The sequence below is a fragment of the Dryobates pubescens genome, chromosome 19, assembly GCF_014839835.1.
Source record: "Dryobates pubescens isolate bDryPub1 chromosome 19, bDryPub1.pri, whole genome shotgun sequence".
NCBI classification, from domain to species: Eukaryota; Metazoa; Chordata; class Aves; order Piciformes; family Picidae; genus Dryobates; species Dryobates pubescens.
The window spans coordinates 4,167,578-4,185,392 of NC_071630.1; the positions used below are offsets into that span (position 1 = coordinate 4,167,578).

The 17,815-nt window shown below is 51.8% G+C and overlaps 1 protein-coding gene across 2 annotated transcripts in view; it reads left to right on the top strand.

The window, feature by feature from the left end:
- Positions 1–1,128: 1,128 nt before the first annotated feature.
- Positions 1,129–17,815, top strand: part of CHST8 (carbohydrate sulfotransferase 8) — a 152,313-nt gene continuing 135,626 nt past the window's right edge. For both annotated transcript variants that reach the window (XM_054170231.1, XM_054170232.1), the window contains exon 1: positions 1,129–1,266. The gene's annotated coding sequence lies outside the window, so the exon portion shown is untranslated. The remainder of the gene's footprint in view (positions 1,267–17,815) is intronic.

Consider the following 17,815-nt stretch of genomic DNA (forward strand, 5'->3'; position numbering starts at 1 on the left):
AAAGGGCAACTCCTGCGACCTGCCACTCCTGACACCGGGGTGGGTGCAGAACACCACAGACCTCCGTGGGACAGGGCACCGTGCCCTCCTTGGTGCCCAGGCTCTGGGGGGGGTGCCCTTTCATCCAGTTCCTGTACCAGTGCCTAGATTCCATCCAATAGCTACTTCCTTACACCCAGTAATTGCCAGGCTTGCTGTCGAGGCCACTCTTGGGGCTTACAGCTGTGCCCTCGGTTGGCTGTTATCAGACTGCTTATGCTACTACAGCCATGGAGGAAAGCCCCTTGGTATTTTAGGGTGGAAACCGGCCAACAGAGTGCAAGAGGCACCTTCTGTGCTGTTACTTCCCAGTTCACATCCTAGGGTCTAGACCAGGCACCTTGGTCGTCGCCATGCCCTGGCTACAGCTCAGCTGCTCCGGTTTCCTGCTCCAGAGCACCTCGCTTCAGTTCTCTTCCAGCTGCTTCCACCGGTTCTCCCCTTGGGGTTTGTGCACATAACCACCTTCTTCTGAGACAAAGTGCGAGCCAGCGATCTTCCCAACCACTCTCAAAATACATTTCCAATAGCCTCGCTGAGTTGAGGACCTGAGGGGACGTGCCCGGCTAGGGGCTTGCGCCCACCCCGGGGGGACGAGAGGAGCCTCCCTGCCCCGCTCCTCCCCAGGGTCCCCCTCCAGCAGCCGGGAGGCTTCCCCGGGACCTGCCCGCCCTCCCCCGCACCGTGTGCGCACCGCCGCACCGCCAGCCGCTGCCCCTGTAGCCCCGCTCGGCACGGCCGTCACCTGCCCTTCAGACCACACACAGCCCCGCAGCACCCACGGCGGGCGGCGCCCCCACAGCGCCTCAAACTTGAGCGGTGACAGCACCCTTGGAGAGGCGGCACCGGCACCGCCCGCGCCGCGCCGAGGGATGATGCGCCAGGGGCCGGGCCGGGCCGCGCTGCCCTGCGGAGGCCGCTCCTGCTCCGGGAGGTGTGCAGCGGGAGCCGCCCGGCCCAGCCCGGCCCAGCCCAGCCCAGCCCAGCCCAGCCCAGCCGTGCGGGAGCAGAGCCGGAGCCGGGGCTGGGGCGAGGCGGCAGCGGGGGGCGGGAGGCGGGGAGGGGGGCGGCGGCCTCCCAGCTCCGGGCGGGCTGTCCCGCTTCGCTCTCCTCCCCGCCGAGCATCGCCGGCTCGGAGCCGCGGCTGCGGCGCGGAGAGCGGCGTGGAGGATGCGCTGGGCGCAGAGGCTGCGCTGAGCAGGGGGAAGCGGCGCGATCGCAGCACAGGTCAGTGGCGGGTTCCCTCTCCTGGGGAGGGCTGCGGCCCCGGTGCCCCCTGCGCCCGCTCCCCAACTTTTCCCCGCACCACTTCGGGAAAGTGCCCAAACTTGCGGCGGGGCTGCGCTGAGACCCCAAGTTCCCCCCCCCCCAACGACGCGACCCCTTCATCTCGGGGCTGCCCTCGGCGGCGTACGAGCGGGTGGGTACCGGTAATTGGGGGCGGAGGGATGGGCAGGTGCCGGTTCGCGGCCGGACACGGTGCGGTTGTCCCGGGGCTGCGGTGCGTCCCCCGGCTCCGCCCCGCTCCCGGGCAGTGCCGGCCCCGGGACCCCAGCTTGGGGTGCGGGACGGAGCCGACGCCGGAGCCCAGATGGCTCTCCCGCCCTAGGTTAGCTTGGGCTGCTGTACCGAAATTAACGGGACCCGAAGCGAAGTAGTTGCTGGATGCCGGCATCCCTAGCCTGGAATCCCGGTGCTTCCTAGTCCCGTCTGCGCGGCCAGGAGGGGCAACTGAGGCACCTTCTCATTCCTGGAGCTGGTCTGTAGGGGCGCAGAGGCTTTACTTTAGGTGCTTTCTCCCGGGGGTGCGCATCCCGGCAGGTCCCAGGGTCCCTGCCGGGCGGTGCTGGCACTTCGGACCTTGCAGTGCCACCCCACCCTTAGGAAGGCAGCCACTCAAACCACGGCAAACACAGCAACCGTTCCGTGCAAGCGTTAGCAGCGGGGTGCTGGCGGTGGGCACCACACTGGGATCCCCGGGGTTGACGGTGGAAGCGGCCAGGACCGCTGCCGTCTGCCGGGGTGGCTCCTGAAGCTTTTGGAGAGGTGAGGACCGCTCTTTGTTGTAGCTGGGTTATACTGTGGCTTTCTGTCTGTAGCTGCCTGGTGCTGTGTGCAGATTAACAGGCTGAAACAAACCTAGGGATGCTCATTGTTTTACGTGGGATGCTTCCCCTGAAACGCTTGGGTTTTATTGCAAGATTTAAAAGTTGCAGCTCCTCAGAGAGCAGGCTGTAGGTACAGTGCCAGCGAGGGAGGGCGAGTGGCAAACCTGAACACCTCAGAGTGAAGATGGGAAAGGCAGTGGCTGGATCTGTTCTGTTTGTTAATGATGCTCAGGGTTTGATGAGAAAGCTATCCACTGTTTACCCCCAAGAAGGTTTCGTTCTGCCAGATGCCTGGTGTCTCATCAATTTCTTGTGTGTCCCCGGGATTTTCTCTTTCCAGGAGCAGGCCAGAGCAGCATTCTGTGCTGGGGATAACCATTAAGCTCCTCCTTTGAATTCTTGTGCTTCCAAATTAAACTTTTGCTGACACCTGCTACCTAGCCCGGTGGAGCAGGATGACAGTGTCACCCAGGCTGCTGCAGCTCTGCACGCAGGGATGCAAATGGCAAAGGAAGATGGGTGCAAAGTACCGGGGCTAGGTCACCAGGATGTGGGGGAGCTCTGGGAGACCACAGCTACTTGGAAATCTAATCAAAGACTGCGTCTAATGAAGCAAACTTTGCAACAGCAATCACAGGCAGGAATTAAATCCATAGAGTAGACAGCAACGGAGGTTCTTAATCATCATCAATTAGCTGATGGAATCAAACACAACAAAATGAGGGTAAACAAAAACCTGGCTTCCCCTCCCCCTCCAGTCTAGCCCCACCTTTGTTTACCCAGTGTCAAGGATCTCTCCTGAGCACTAGCTTCAAGTGCCAAAAAATTTAGCAGGTGTCATAACATAAGGTCAAGGCTTAATTATTTATATGGAGACATCAGTCATGGTGTGGGGATGATTTATTTACACATCACCAGAGCTGCACAACGAGACAGTGAAGTCTGATTGTTGTTCTGCTCATTCCTGGAAGGAGCCAGCAAGGTCCAAGCTGTGGCCAGGCAACCTTTGGAGCCTGCAGGAGCTTCTGTCTGGCCCCACGTGGAGGAGGGGTTTGCTACGCCCTTTAAATGCTGTAACCAGAATGTCAGCGGGGACATCTCCTGCATATTTGCTGCATCTCAGCACTGATCATTTACTGATTATGGATTATCTGGAGACTTTAGCTTTTTAAACATTATTCAGAGGGTTCTGTTTATGTAGGCTAATAAGACTGAGGAGATTCAGTAACTGCTCTTTGCCTTATGGTATTTGGAAAGTACCTCCGCTGGGCTTAGTTCAGCATCTTCCAGAATCACTTTCAAAATGCTAAAATAGAATTTTTCTGCCTGGAAAAAACTCCCTATCTGTACTCAGTCTAATGCTCTTTGCTCACAATTAATGCCCCAAATCAATTTGCTAACATGCTTTTTATGGTTCTGCTGATCACAAACAGGATGGCACAGTAAAAGCTTTTATTGCCATCTGATTAGTCCACAGTGGTGGTAAGTAAAGAGCCTCAGCAAGGAGGGCTGCAAGGCTCCCGTGCTGAAAGAGCACAGGGTGCTGAGCACCAGGCATGGTGCTGCTCTCAGAGCCCTTCAAAGAAATACCCTCAGCCCCAGGAGCAGAAGCAGGGTTTTCTGGTGAAGTCATGCACATGCACATGGGATGTTCCCACATCTCCTCCTCCAGCTTTCTGATCAAGGGTTGATTACAGCCAGAGAGTCTCAAGATTTGTCCATTTATTGATCTGTTAATAAGAAACGGTGCTGCTGATCTTATTTGCATGATTGTGTTTCAGGCAGGGAGGTGATTAACTGAGAGTGAGTGAAAGTGGTGAAAAGAAGGCAGAGCGCAGGAAGAGACGGAAAGGAAAGTTCTGGTGCAAAGGAGTGGAGCTAGGAGGGAAGGTTTCATTTGCTCTCCTATTATTATCACATAAAACTCGGTGCAGCACAAAGCCGTGAGGTTTGCCATTGAAAGGACTGTTGGAAGCACCAGGAGTCTCCAGGGCAGCTCGTGATCCCTCTGAACTTCATGGCAGGGCTCCATTTTGGCAAGAGCAAGTCAATAAGCTCTCCTGCACATCCATTATGCTGTTCCCACTGATCTTAAAAGAAGACCGTTCGTCACTGCATTTCACTGACAGAAAGGCTGAAATAATATCTCACTGGGGTTGGGAGAGGGTGTAAATTATGGGTAAAAGGATGGGGGAGCTGGCAACTTCTTCAAAGAACAATCAAGACATTAAAAGGACGGGGAAATGTTTGCAGACATGAAGCAATCAGTGAGAAAATCGGAATTTAGGGCCTGATTTGGTTGCGAGATGTTCCTCGAGCACCCTCTGGATCTTGCCCAGAACGTGTGAAAAATGAAAGATTAATTGTAGTATTTCTTGTAGCCAAGAGCAGGCAGCTGCCTGTGGATTTTTATGGTACGCTGGGTACATTTTTAGCAGTGTGCAGTGTAAAGAGTAACAGATGATGAAGCTATGGTGAAACAAGGCAGGTGGGAAACCATTTCCCAAACGTTGCAGCCGCCAGGCTGGGACAAACCCAGTAGCAAGATAGGAAACAAAATGTAACTGACCTGGGAGGCTTCAAGCAAAGGCAGGCTGAGAGCCTCAGGCGAAGCCCCACTGATGGAAGGTTGAGCCCTGCCTGCAAGGTTGTACAGAGGAGGCCAGCCAGGAGGTGCAGCCTCCGGTGAAGATGGCTTCCACCCCCGGCACGAGAGGCAGGAGTGACAATGACATCACAGCTGAGTGCAAGGAGAGAAGGGAGGGGAGCGAGACTGTATTGGCTCAACTGCCAGAAACAGATCCCAGATTTCCCTCCCCAGACAGATGATGTCTAACTGGGGCACAAAGCAAACCACGGAGGAAGGTGGCAGATTTCGCCAATTAGTCATGGCCAAAATGGTGACTTTCACAGCTTGAAGGGAATTCATGTTCCAGGATGAAACAGCACACACTGATTAAGAGCTCTAGCTGATAGAACAAGCATGTGAGCCTTAGTCATCACAGCAGCAGACATTTCTCCCTGGCTTCAGCTGAGCCACAGCAGCAACACCTTCAGCTCCCCTCTGTTGCTGCTGATGAGTGGGAGCTGGTGGGGACAAATGAGGTCCCACAGATATTTCTCTGAGTTTTCCATCTCTGGGAGGCACAGCTGTGGCAGTCCCAGCAGGAGCTGGAGCAGCCACACCACCAGGGAGAAGTTCTGCAGGCAAAATCTCTGCTCCCAGTGCCACCACTGGAATCTGGAGCCCTGGCTCCACAACCTCTCTGGGCAGCCTGCTCCAGGGCTCCAGCACCCTCACAGTAAGGAAGTTTTTCCTCATGCCGAGGCGGAACCTCCTGGGTTCCAGTTTGTGTCCACTGTCCCTTGTCCTCTCGCAGGACACCACTGGACAGCCTGGCCACTTCTTGCCTCACCACTCAGATATTTGTAACTGCTGATCAGCTGCCCTCTGGGGCTGCTCTTTTCCAGGCTAAACAGCCCCAGGGCTCTCACCGTCTCCTCATCACACAGATGTTCTGCTCCCTTCAGCATCTTCATAGCCCTCTGTTGCCCTCTCTCCAGTGTATCCCTGGGGAGCCCAGCGCTGGACACAATGCTCCAGCAGTGGCCTCAGCAGGACAGGCCATAGGTACTGAATGTGCAGGGCGGTAGCTCCAAGGAGAAGCAGCCTTGTCCAGCAGCTGAGCCTCCCTCAGACCTAATCTCAGCAGCATGCTGCTGGCCAGCCTCCGCTGCCCCTCAGCAGTATGTCCCAGAGCAGGGGCACTCTGCAGGCTGCCAGGAAGGTTAACAAAGCCCGTAACTGGCAGAGGGGGCTGGCACTGGGAGAGCAGAGTGTGCCAGCTGCCCTGCGAGGCACTCCCAGCGCAGCCGAGGCTGCCGGGCGCAGCTGTGTTGGTACTGCCCAGGGAGAGAGGAAGCTGCTGAGGCTGCCAGGGCTGAAGCCTTAGAGGAATGGAAAGGGAGAGTGCCAGTTCCTTCAAATCTCACCTGGAACTTATTAGCCATCTGCCGGAGGCAGGAGCTGATGCATCCCACACAGCATCCCCAGAGAGCCCAGCTGGACTTGGCTGGGCACAGCATCCCCAGAGAGCCCAGCTGGACTTGGCTGGGCATTGCATGGGCACCGCTCTGCTCCTGCAGGCTTGGATTTGGGGGGGAGAGTTTTGAATTGTGCATTGAAGAAACACTCAGAGAGGAACTGCCCACTCCTGAGCTAGGCTGGGAAAACAAAGTTTGGAAAGAATTCCCATTTCTGAAGGGGTGCCCTTGGGCTCCTGGTGGAGAACCCAAGAGGACTTCAGAGGAGGTGGACCAGGGGGAGAAGCCCTCCTCTCCCAGATTGATTGCAAAACTTGGCAGATTTAGGAAACCTTTCAGTACCATTTTGTGGATCGATGCTAATTTGATGCATCGAAGCTTAGCAGTGTGCCAATTCACTGCCAAACTGATATTAACTAGGCACTCTTGGAGCATGTTTATAGCTCAAGGTCCATTAGACATGCAGGCCTGACAATTGCTGCACTTCCCTTAAAATATTTAATTTGCAGTGTGTATCACACATCCCTGAACAGCCTTTCACTCTGCATCAGATGGAAGCCTTGCTCACCCAGAGGAGCAGGTCCTTGCTCCGGGAGAAGGGGCCGGAAGCTGTGCCTGTGCTGAAGACAGCAGGCAGGCAGGCAGGGGAGCTGATTCCTGCCTTCAGTGATGCAAAGAGCGGCAGGACCACGACAAAACCCCCCGGGGCATGACCTTCCAACCCCCATTCTCACAGTCACCAACCTCGTGCAAGTCAGTTAACGTAGGTAAATGGCACTGCTTGAGAGAGCAGCAATTACTCGGGCTGGTAAGGGTGGCAGGATCAGTTACAGCAACTTTCTGAGTGCTTTTTGAACTCGAATGCTTGCAACCTGACATCCACTTACAGCTAGGAGCTAAATAAAAGGTGCTTTAGTTTCTAACAGTTGTTAATTCGAGCCCAAGCTGCAGGAGAGTCTGGGGTTTACATCTGAGTCCCTTTAGTACCTGCACAGAAACAGCCTGAGAAGTGTTGGTTTCTCATTCTGTTCACTGTGACCCTCTGATGCAGGGAATCAAAGCAGCAGTTAGCTGGTGACATGCATATTTAGATGACTAACTTTAGGCACCCATCTTTGAATGTTTGATTTAATATGCCTTCATTTTGCCTTCCTGAAATGGGGATACTACGTAGCTCAAAGAAGATCAGTTAATTTTTCTGTTGCTTTTAAGTTCTTTAATGGAAGATGTTACATAAATAATTATTTAATATACTTTCATGGGTCTTGGCTTGATTTTTTTTCTTGCATGAGCTGCTTAAAGCACATAATCAGTATGAGCTGAATTAGTAAAATGAGTTCAGGAATCTAAAGAGTGCATCAGGAGTCAGATTAGTGGAAGAAGGAATAAAGCCCATGGTGCTCTTTCAGGTGGTGAAAAAGCCCCAAAGCTTGTTGTCGTGTGAACCTTTGGAAATCTCATTTCTCGGGGCTCACAAAGTCCATTTGTGAAGAGAGCTATGAAATAAAGGAAGAAACTCTAAAAGCAGCATCCTGGTCAATAAAGCACAGGAGCCTGCAGGCACAGAGCTGGGGGCTGCCCTGGCTCTGTGCTGCGCTGCACTTCAGAGTAGTTATTTCCTTCACTTCAGCAGATGCCAGAGGCTCAGAGAATGGAGCACTTGCAGAGGGCAGCCCTTCCTTTCTTCTGCCTGAAAGGTGCCTGCCCAGTTTCTCAAGCAAGAGCAGAGATAATCCTGCGCTAATCTGCAGTGACTGGAAGCTGCTCACCTGGAGGTTATCACAGCACTGGGATAGAAGAAAGAGCATAGCCAGGTATTATCTGCTCCTTGCACCTCCCACTCCACAACTCAGTCCATCCAACACAGACTTGCAGATCCACCAGTGCCAGGGAAAGTTCATTCCCTGCCATCTCTCCAAGGCTTTACAAATACTTAAAGTCTTTTTTCCAGCCTTGCCTGAAAGCACGCTTCAACACACCTGCATCCAACCCCCCCAGCTCTCCAACTCCAGGGCTGATTTCTTCCTTTCTGGCTTGTCTCCACAGCAGCTCTTCAGAGCAGGACATCACATTGTCACTGTCACTTGCTAATAGCACCTTCCCCGGTTCCAAAGCCCAGGGACTGTGTTTGAAAGGATCAACTGCAGCTGAACTAGCAAAGTGCTTCACTTCTCTTTATTAGTCACAGCTCTGAAAGCCACCCCAAAAAGCTGTGCCCAATACATCACTGCTCTGGGCTGTTTTCACCCAGCCCTCCCCACCCTCCCTAGCATCTCTTTGCTGCTTCCCATCACCTAACTTAATGCCAAGATGGAAGGGTGGCAGCTGTCTCAGGACCTCATGCCAGTGTTCTTGTTTCAGAGGCAGGGGTTTGCTGCCAAGCTGCCCCTGTTCCTAGAGACCAACTATGATATTATCTCACCCTCAGACACAGGGCTCGGAGCTAACAGCAACGGCAGGACGCAGAGTGGGGGGAAAGGGTCACTTCAATCATCCAGAACACTTACAAGTACCATTTATTTTTTGTATTTTTTCAACATTTAAAACCTGAAGTAACTTCTGCATTCTTTATAAAAAAAAAAGAAAAAAGAAAGAAAGGAAAAAAACCCCAAAACTTTTTACAAAGCCTCTCAGTTTGCAGTGCTCTGGAGTATCACTGCCCACCGTTTCGTGTATGCTGCGACTCCTGGAGGATGTTGTAGATGCACGTAACACTTGGCAGCCACTCTCCAAGGAGCCTGCAGCTCATGGAAAGGTCTTCTAATCCTGCACCTTACACAGGAGGTCTACAGCACTGATGGCAAGTCTCTAATAGTATCATAGAACCCTTCAGGTTGGAGAACACCTCCAACGTCATCAAGTCTAACCATTAACCCTACTCTATCAAGTCCACCTCTACACAGCCTTTAAACACCTCCAGGGATGGGGACTCAACTACCTCCCTGGCCATCCTGTGCCAGTGTTTCCTCTCTCCCACTCCCATGGCAGCACCATCCTCACCTGTGCCCAAGATCCTGAGGTATCCACATAATAAATCACCATATTGGCCTGCATTTAACTGCCTTGCTGTTAGCCTCTGCTGCACGTTTCTGCTCCAAAAGGCTAGAACCAGCTTCTTGTTGAACCTTGGCATTACACTGGGAGAAACCTGAGCTTAGGTTAATGCCAGGAGTTTATCTGAGGTCTCTGCTATAATATCAGCATGTCACTAGCACAGACATTCATCTGCTTTTCATAAATATTTGATGGGGCTCTATCATCACCCTTATCATCATTTTGGGCTGGTTGGAAGAGGATCCCCTTGCAATTGCAAACCGTTTCCGAGTTGTCATGGAAAGTCAGTTGGTGAGATTTCAATCTTATAACATATTCCATTCAGATTGTGTCTGAAAGGGAGCTGAGGTTTCACCCTGCTGCTTAGAGAATGATATGCTAAATGCAGCTTCCCCTGGACTTGGCTGCAGGCCAGTGCTTTGTAATTTATAGTTCTCCTTCTCAATTCTGGCTGTGACCTTGGCACCTACCTCCAAAGTTTCCCTGGTTGCCTGCATTCTTTGGGAAGATGTGGTCGTGGAGCACCCCCCACCTCCCTCCCCAGCACAGGGCAGCTCTCAGATCTCCAGCACACGGGCAGGTGGGGAGCAGGGTGCCAAGGGGAGTGCTCATCTTCTCCAGCAAATCATGGAACATTGTTCTTAAATGACAGAAATTATTAGCTGACTTCAAAGCATGAAATGCATTTACAGAAGAGGTTTAAATTATATTAGCCAAAGGCAGTTTCTGTAGAGACAGCCACAAACCAGCTCTAATTGGAGATCTCCAACCAGCTGTTGTGCCCTATGCATTTATGCTGGCAACATAACTTGAAAGATGCTGTTAACATGCAATTAAAAATCAAACAGGTTTAACGTGGTTCCTGATCTCACTGAGACCACACTTGGCGGGGGGGGCAAAGATGCTGTACTGAGGAATAGCTGTGTCCATGGCCAGAGGAGCTGACAGCCCAGACTGTACCATCTGTCAGTTTTAACAGAAAAATTGTGTAATGGAGAGGAGTTATTGCCCCTTGAAGATTACATCCATTATGGGTTGTAACAGAGAGATGGCTCTGGAATGCCTGCAGGTCCCCTTGGTTAAAGAGCTGCTCAGAAATGTGATGGTTTGAGCTCATCCACGGAGCTGCAGATCCTTCCCTCTGAGTTACTGAGGGGAAGCAACTCTGGGAAAGCTGCAGCAGACCCATGCAGCTCTTCTGTCCCTTCATTTCCTGATTTGCCAAGGACATACCTTTTGGCAGCATTGGCTTGCATGAAGCTATCCTTAGGACTCCTTAGGAAGGGAATACTTTTAAAATAAAGAGGAGTCACTTTTCAAGTAATGACTTTTAAAGACTTTCACCTTTGTTATTTCACCAGTAATGCTCAGGGACTTTCAGCACAAGTGATACAGGCTTAGCTTTAAACCCACAGGAAAGCAAAGCTTGTCGTTGTTTTTGGTCTCTGGAGTATCTGATATTTATGGCGAGGGGCATTCACCACAGACAGACCTTCTCTCCAGCCCTGCATACCCCTGGCCTCACACACAGCTCTTCTGAAATGCTTCCTCTGCTACCTGTTTTGAAGGCCTCTGGGAATCCTGATGTTAAATACTCATTGTGAACAAGAAGCCAGCAAAAAACAGGAAGCTGCCTCTGCAAGATGCTCATCCTGGCAGAGCATCCCTCAGCTCTCTGGATCGGTCCATAAGTGGTGACCCTCAGCTGGAGAGCTTGGGCAGGGTTTCGTTAGGCTTTGCTGCTTCACTGAGAGCATAACTGATAAGAGACTATTGAAATGGTACCAAGTAGTTCAGATGTGTGTTTTGCCACTCCCCTGCTTTCACATCAATGAGGCAGCAGGCTCCCATTTGTTCAGTGTCTCCCGTCTGCTTCTGCAGGAGGTGCTGCAGCTTGTGCCCCCTAGCCCTGCCAGTGCTGGTGGCAGCTGCCAAGCAGCAGTGCCCTGTGGGCACCCCAAGAGAGGGTCATGCAAAGAGACATCTCTGGCAAGTTAGAGGCAATGCCTACGAGGGAGCTTTGTGGCAAGGTCTCAGCAGCAGTGCTGGGAGTGCAGGTGCCTGTGCTGTGGACCCCCAGAGGCAGTCTTGAGGGAAGGTTTCTACACATGAGGTTTCTGTGCTGTACACCCAGGATTTGTGCTGGCAGTGGCCCTGTGCTGGAAACCACCCTGAGTACTGGTTGCTGTGTACCTAGAAGTTTGACTAGATGCCAGCCAACAGCAAGCTCTGTGATAATCATTTCGGTCTCATTTTTGCAGCAGGAGCCCCATGCCCATGGGTAGCAACAGCCTCCTGCTGCCTCCCAGCTCCAGGACTGTGAACTTGCTGCTGTTTATTTTTAGCCCACCTGATGAGGTGCAGCAGGCATGTGCTGGAAACACCTCTCTCACGCACACTGTCACCAGCAGCCTGTCTCAGCCCTGGCTGACCCCATACCCTCACATTTCAGGGCAAAGAGCAGGAGCACTGGGAAGAGCTTGCACAGTGGGGACCCACCACCAGAGCTCACAGAGCCCCACTCACTGGCTTCCCCAAGAAAAACCTTCTCTTTAAGAAGTCCAGCTCAGTCCTGGGACTGTCCTCATGCTTTCAGTGGAGGCCAGCTGGAGCTGGCTTTTGAGGTGCTGTGAGCAGAGGCAGCAGTCTCTTCCAACCTCTCAGTGCTGCAGAGAGGTTTTAATATGATTATTTGTATTCTCCATGCAGACCTCTGGCTTCTCATTAGTAAGTGACTCTCAGATTTCCTTCTGTCATAGCAGCAGCCCTCCTGGCTGTACTTGCCTTAGCAACCACTGCTCCTTCTCCCTGCAGTTCTCCAGACACCTCTGCCAGCAGTGCAGAAAGCCAGCCTCAGTAAGAGAGGACAACATGGAATTCATCCACATTTGGATGGGCAGGGGGTGCAGGATGGATAAAGGGAATAAGGGAGAGCAGCAGAGGAAGCAGCTGGGATAGTTCAAAGGAGGAGCTCTGCCTTTGCAGCTGCAGGCAGTGCTGTATGACATCACCTGGAGCACAGCCTGAGAGAGCAAGACATCCTCTTTCAATCTGCTCTGACTCCCGTGTGTCTGGTTGAAGCCCCCCTCTCTTTTCCCAGAGAAATGCCATCTCACCTGCCAGCTCTGCTGCCCTGGGCACCTTCCCTGTTGGGCTGTTAGGCTGCCCTGTCATTTTCCCCACCCCCCAGTATCTCAACTAAACTTTTTCTCTCTTAGCTCCAGGCCATTGCTCCCTGGCCTACAATTTTCTGAGGCTGTGACTAATTCCCTGCCTTCATTTCTATTGTTACCTTGAAGGTATTTATAGCCTGTGATCATGTTCCCCCTGAGCCAGACTGGATGAATTCTGCTTTCTCAGCCTTTTCACAGGGTCTGTTCTGTAATACACCCATCAGTGCCCTCCTTTCTTCCCAGCTGCTTCTTTTGAAGGTTGGTCAGCAGCAATACACAGCACCCTGAACTTGCCTGGCCATGGCTCCCATTCATTGACATGCACTCTCCCAGTCAGCTGTACTTTCTTACCCAGCAGGGCTACTTTTGTTTCCCTTGGTTTCCTTTGTGAAAGTCTCTTTCTCCTCTCCAGATTAAATTTTGCCAATACCAAATAACTCTTCCATTTTGCTGCCTGGGTAGCAACAGAAGGCACCAAGGCTAAAAAAGGCAACTGACCATAAAGACTTCTGAGGGGGGTGGGTGTGCAGTGTGCTGCAAAAACCTTGCCCAGGTTAGGTGCAGGGTTCTGCAGAGGGCAGCTGCTTATGTGAGAGGCAGGATGATGCTTGTGCCCTGTGCAAGGACCTCTCTGCCTGCCATCATGGAATGTAAAATCAAGAACCTGCCTCAGCCATTCAGCTTCTCTGCTTAGCATGGCTTGCTCTGCCTCATCACCAAAATGTCCTATGGGGAATCCTAACTTGGGCTTCTCCTCAGATTAATGAAAGCTCAGGTTCAAACCTTGTCAAGAAACAGAATTCTTGGGAAGGAGGTTCAGGCTGGGGAAAGCAGAGATGCTCCAGCTAGATGTTTTTTACCTAACCTGGGTACTGGGATTGGGCTCTGCTCACACCTCCCCTTGTAACCTCTCAGCTCAGTGCCCCACAGGAGCTGCTGGTGCCAGCCCTGCCTGCCCCGAGCCACCCCCAGCAAAGCCCTTGGCTCAGCACTGCCTCTCCTCAGCTTCCTGCTCTCTCCAAAGTTTACAACAAACCTACAAGCCCCAAAAGTCAAAAGTCACAGGAGAAGGCTGTGTCCCACCCCGGAAAGGCAGCCCATGCCTGGGAGCCAGACCTGTGAGTGGTCCCTGAGCAGCAGGCAGGTTGAGATGGAGACTTTTAAACCTAACCTTGTCCAATTGGGCCATTTCCAACCAAGCAGTGGGTGGCAGAAAAAACTTCCCCCATGGGGGCAAGGTGGCCATGAGAATGTGCCCAGGGTTAGATTTCTGCATCCCCCCCCATTGCCTCTGATGCCTGTGCAGAACCTGACACTGGTGATGCCCCTTGAAAGGCAGAACAACCAAACTAACTTCTCCAGCTTCTGCCTGTGCTTCCCCATCACTGTCCCAGACCTTTGGAGTTTGGATCTTTATGGTTTTTCGTTCTGGGCTTGTACTGGGCCTCAGTTCTGAAAAATGATGAGGGAATAATGAATATCCCTAATAATAATGTGCTTAAAAGAACTGTTTTATAGTTCTAATTTTGTTTGTTGAAATAACTAAAGGAGAAAAAAAAAAAACACAAACCCCACCCTCCAATAACTAATACTAGCAATGTGTATGAGGAGTGCTGGCACAAAGGACATAAACTTGCCCAAAGATCTCCTATCTTCATGCTGCATAAATATTTATAGCACTGCTGCCACCTCAGCAGCCCTTCACCTCAGCCCCTGCCAGGCTCCCTGCAACAATGCAGAATTAGTGGGGGCAAGACTTGCTCCAGGGCTGTCCCAAAGCCAAGTGAGTGTTTCATTTTTATCACTGACATAGAACTCTTCCAAAAGAAAAGTCGTTTACAGTAAAGAGAGCTCCTTTTTCTGCTTACCAGTATCAAGGCAAAACATCTGTTCTGTTGCTTGTGGCTTTAAAGTTCAGAGTCGTTTGTAAGCTGCCTTCAGTCAGTTGCTGCCCTCATTAAACAAACACCCAAGTTCAGTTTACAAACACCCAGTGAGTGGAAGATCCCAGCAAGCCTTGGCAGGAGCTGAAAAGCACTTAGGATCCCCTGCCCCTCCGAAAATCAGAGCTTTCAGTGGGCAGCAGAGTGCACTCTGCAAGCAGGCTGCTGCTGCTTCTGCCCTGCACTTCATCGTTCAACCCAAAGTATTGAAACAGGCACTGTGAGATTATTTTCATTTCCCCAGCAGAGACATTGGCAGCTCCTGGATGCCATGGCACTGAACTGTCCTCTTCAATGACATTTTCTTACTAATAATCATTGATCCACACAAATTTGTCCGTTCCTAAACGGGAGCTCCTCACTCAGCGTTGCCTTTGGGAGCTCTGTCAAGGGCTGGGCATGGTGCAGAGGGTCTCCAGCTAGGCAAGTTTGCCTTGCAACCACGTGATAGGCTGCACAGCAGTTGGATTCTAATTGTTTGTGGCTGTTCTATATACAACAGTGTACCAAAATACCACATCTTTTGTGCTGACAGCACTGGGAAAGAAAAGGTAAAATCCTGTGATGACACACAAGTGAAATAGCCTAACCTGGGCGGCATTTCCTGCCTGCCCCCAAGAGCAAGAGCCTCTCCTCCTCACCAGCAGCCTGGCTGGGCTAAGCCAGCACCTTTTTCTTACTTTATTGCTTCAAATAATGCCCAGCCCAGTTCTTCATGAAGCAGGAACACGAGGGTTGTTGTCATCCCTCAGCTGGTGACAGGGATGGCTCAGCCTGGAGCAGCAGTACAGGCTGGGCCCCCAGCACAGCCCTGGTCCCAAAAACCAGGGAGCAAAAGGGGCTGCCTGTAAGAGGCAGGGCTGAAGGAGGGCAAGGGGCTGAGCAGCACATGAGACCTGTTGGGACACTGATCCATTCACTGGTATTGCTGTTCCTCATCTCCTGTCACTGGACATTGCTCTCAGCAGTCACTCCTGCATCCCCTCCCAGACACCACACTGACTGCAAAATACACCAAATCAGGCAAGGACAGCGCGAGGCAGGGCAAAAGGCACCCGGGCTGGCCAGGGGCTCTGGTGAGACAAGAGACATGAGGCAAAGGGAGAGCAGGAAAGCACGCAGGAGGAAGATGTAAACTTGAGAGCAGGAGCTGGGACTTGAATTCAGAAGTGAGGAGCAGCCAGAGGAGCTAAAAGGAGCCCTGCCAGCAGTGCCCAAAGGGGCTTGTGGAGAACAGGAAGCTGCCTGGCCATGGAAGTCTCCTTTCAAGGAGTCCAAGGCAGACAGACAAACAATTTGCAGCAGTTCCCAGTGGCAAGGACAGGGGACTTGAGCCTCCCACAGCCTGGACCTTGGCTCAGTCAAAGCATGGCAAAGCCTTGCTTTTGCCTTCTCACTGGTCTTGCCCTAGAGTCACCTTGGATGCTATGGAAGCAAAGACCTACTGGAAATGAAATCATAATCTGTGGTATGAAAGCACACAGGAGGCCCTGAAAACCCATTGCTGACATTACAAAATCCTATCTGTGAGGGTCTGGTGCTGAGGAGCAGCTGTAGCATGCAGCTGCTGCACAGAGCCTTGTGGAGCATTATCCTCTTTAGCACCTTGGGAGGGGAAGAGAAGAGAGCAGCCTTGTAGTGTGGCTTCTCTCCTGAGTCCTGCAGGGAAAAGAGGTGGGGGGCAAAAGGACCCCCAGTCCTTCAGGACCCCCCAGAGAGCACTGCCTTTATTCCTTTCCCAGTCATTCCCAAGAACCTCACAGACTGCCACTTGCTGAGGACCATCCTGGTCACAGACACATAATGCTGTTCTCTCCTCTGCCTTCTCCTAGCAGCTCCCCTGAGCTGCTTGCCCTGGGCAGGAGGCAGGTTTGCAGTGCTTCACTCCTTTGCATCCTGCGCCCTGAGCCCATCCTCTGCTGCTACACAAACAATAAAGCAAGCACCAGGGCATGGTTTATCTTGGTAATGCTCTGTTTCTCTGTCAGACTTTAGGTCAGGTGGTGATTTTGGGTGAGGCATTGTCTGCAAAGACAACCAATGCAAGAAACAATCTTCCTCCCAGCCAAGGATGAAAGGAGATGACCCAAGTGATTTTCTCTGTCACTGCTATACATGTTTCTATTATGGAATAAACCACTGGGCAAGGAGGAGGATTTAACACTTGGGCCGTAGTGATGGATGCTATCAAAAAGCTCAGCTTAGTTCATCTCCTCACTGCCTATAATGGACAGCATGCCCAGCAAAACAGCAGCAATTCTCTTCTGCACAGAGCTGCTCTGTGGAGAACAGCACCTTCCCCTGAAGGGCACCACGGGCTGGGCTGGCTCAGGTGCTGAATCTCTGTGTGAACCTAAGAGACAATTCTGCCTTTCTTTCCTTATCTTCAGCCTGAGACATATTTTAGTCAGAAAGAAATTCTTAGGACTTGTGTACTGTCCACACAGCTCTACAAGCACTGAAGTGGGGAGAGCAGGCTTCATCCCATCATAGACTCACAGAATGGCTTGGGTTAGGCTTAAGGTTAGGGTTAAAGGTCATCCAGTTCCAGTCCCCCTGGCACAAGCAGTTTGAGTTGAGGGCAAATGCATGTTTTAGAGCATTTCCCTTCCCTGGAAGCCTGAGGGCTACCTCCAGCCTGAAGCACCTCCATAGGCTGTCCACTGCCAGTCTCAGGGCAGGAACAAAGCTGAACTCCAGAAAACTCCAGCACCAAGCAGCCTGGTGCTGAGCCCCTACTCATTAAAGGGGAAAGGTCTTGCAGGTCACTTTCTTGGTTTAGTTTACAAACCAGAACTCGCCCCCATCCAGCTCCTGCCAACAGCAAGCAAGCTACCAGCCCTCAGCCTTCTCTATTTGCTGTTCTAGGCAACTGAAGAAAGAAACAAAACCACAAACACCAACCTGAGTGTGTCTGACACAGGGAAGCAAAGCTAAGGATGCTTATTGTTGACAAATGTGAAGGTGACTCAGGGCTATGTGCGCTGCCCAGACTGAGAAATGCTGTTCAGGGGAACAAAATGTCTCCATCCTACAGCATCCCATTTTCTCCTCCGAAGCAAAACTCACAGCACCAGCGGGTGAATGGTTTTCTTCTGCTGTTAGCCCCTCAATTCTATTAAGAAATTCTTCAAGATAATTTCCCTGCCCCTCCTCTCTTTTTCTTCCTTGCCCTTGCTTGTTTTGTTTACCTGATGGAGAAATGCTTCCCTTAGAACTCCTGCAGGCAGTGAGTGTCTGTGGCTGGCTCTGGCTAACGCTGTCATTATGATTTAGGGGTCCACTGATCTTGCTTTATTATTTCTGTATTTTTGCAGCAGGTTTTAACTCTCATTTTATGTGTTCATCAAATCGTTTAGAGTGAAGGGGCTCTCAGTCTGCACTGCCAAGCTGAAAGGGAACAGAGGAGAGCTTGCAGTTATTACCATGCAAGCCAGACAGCCTGAGCAGTGTC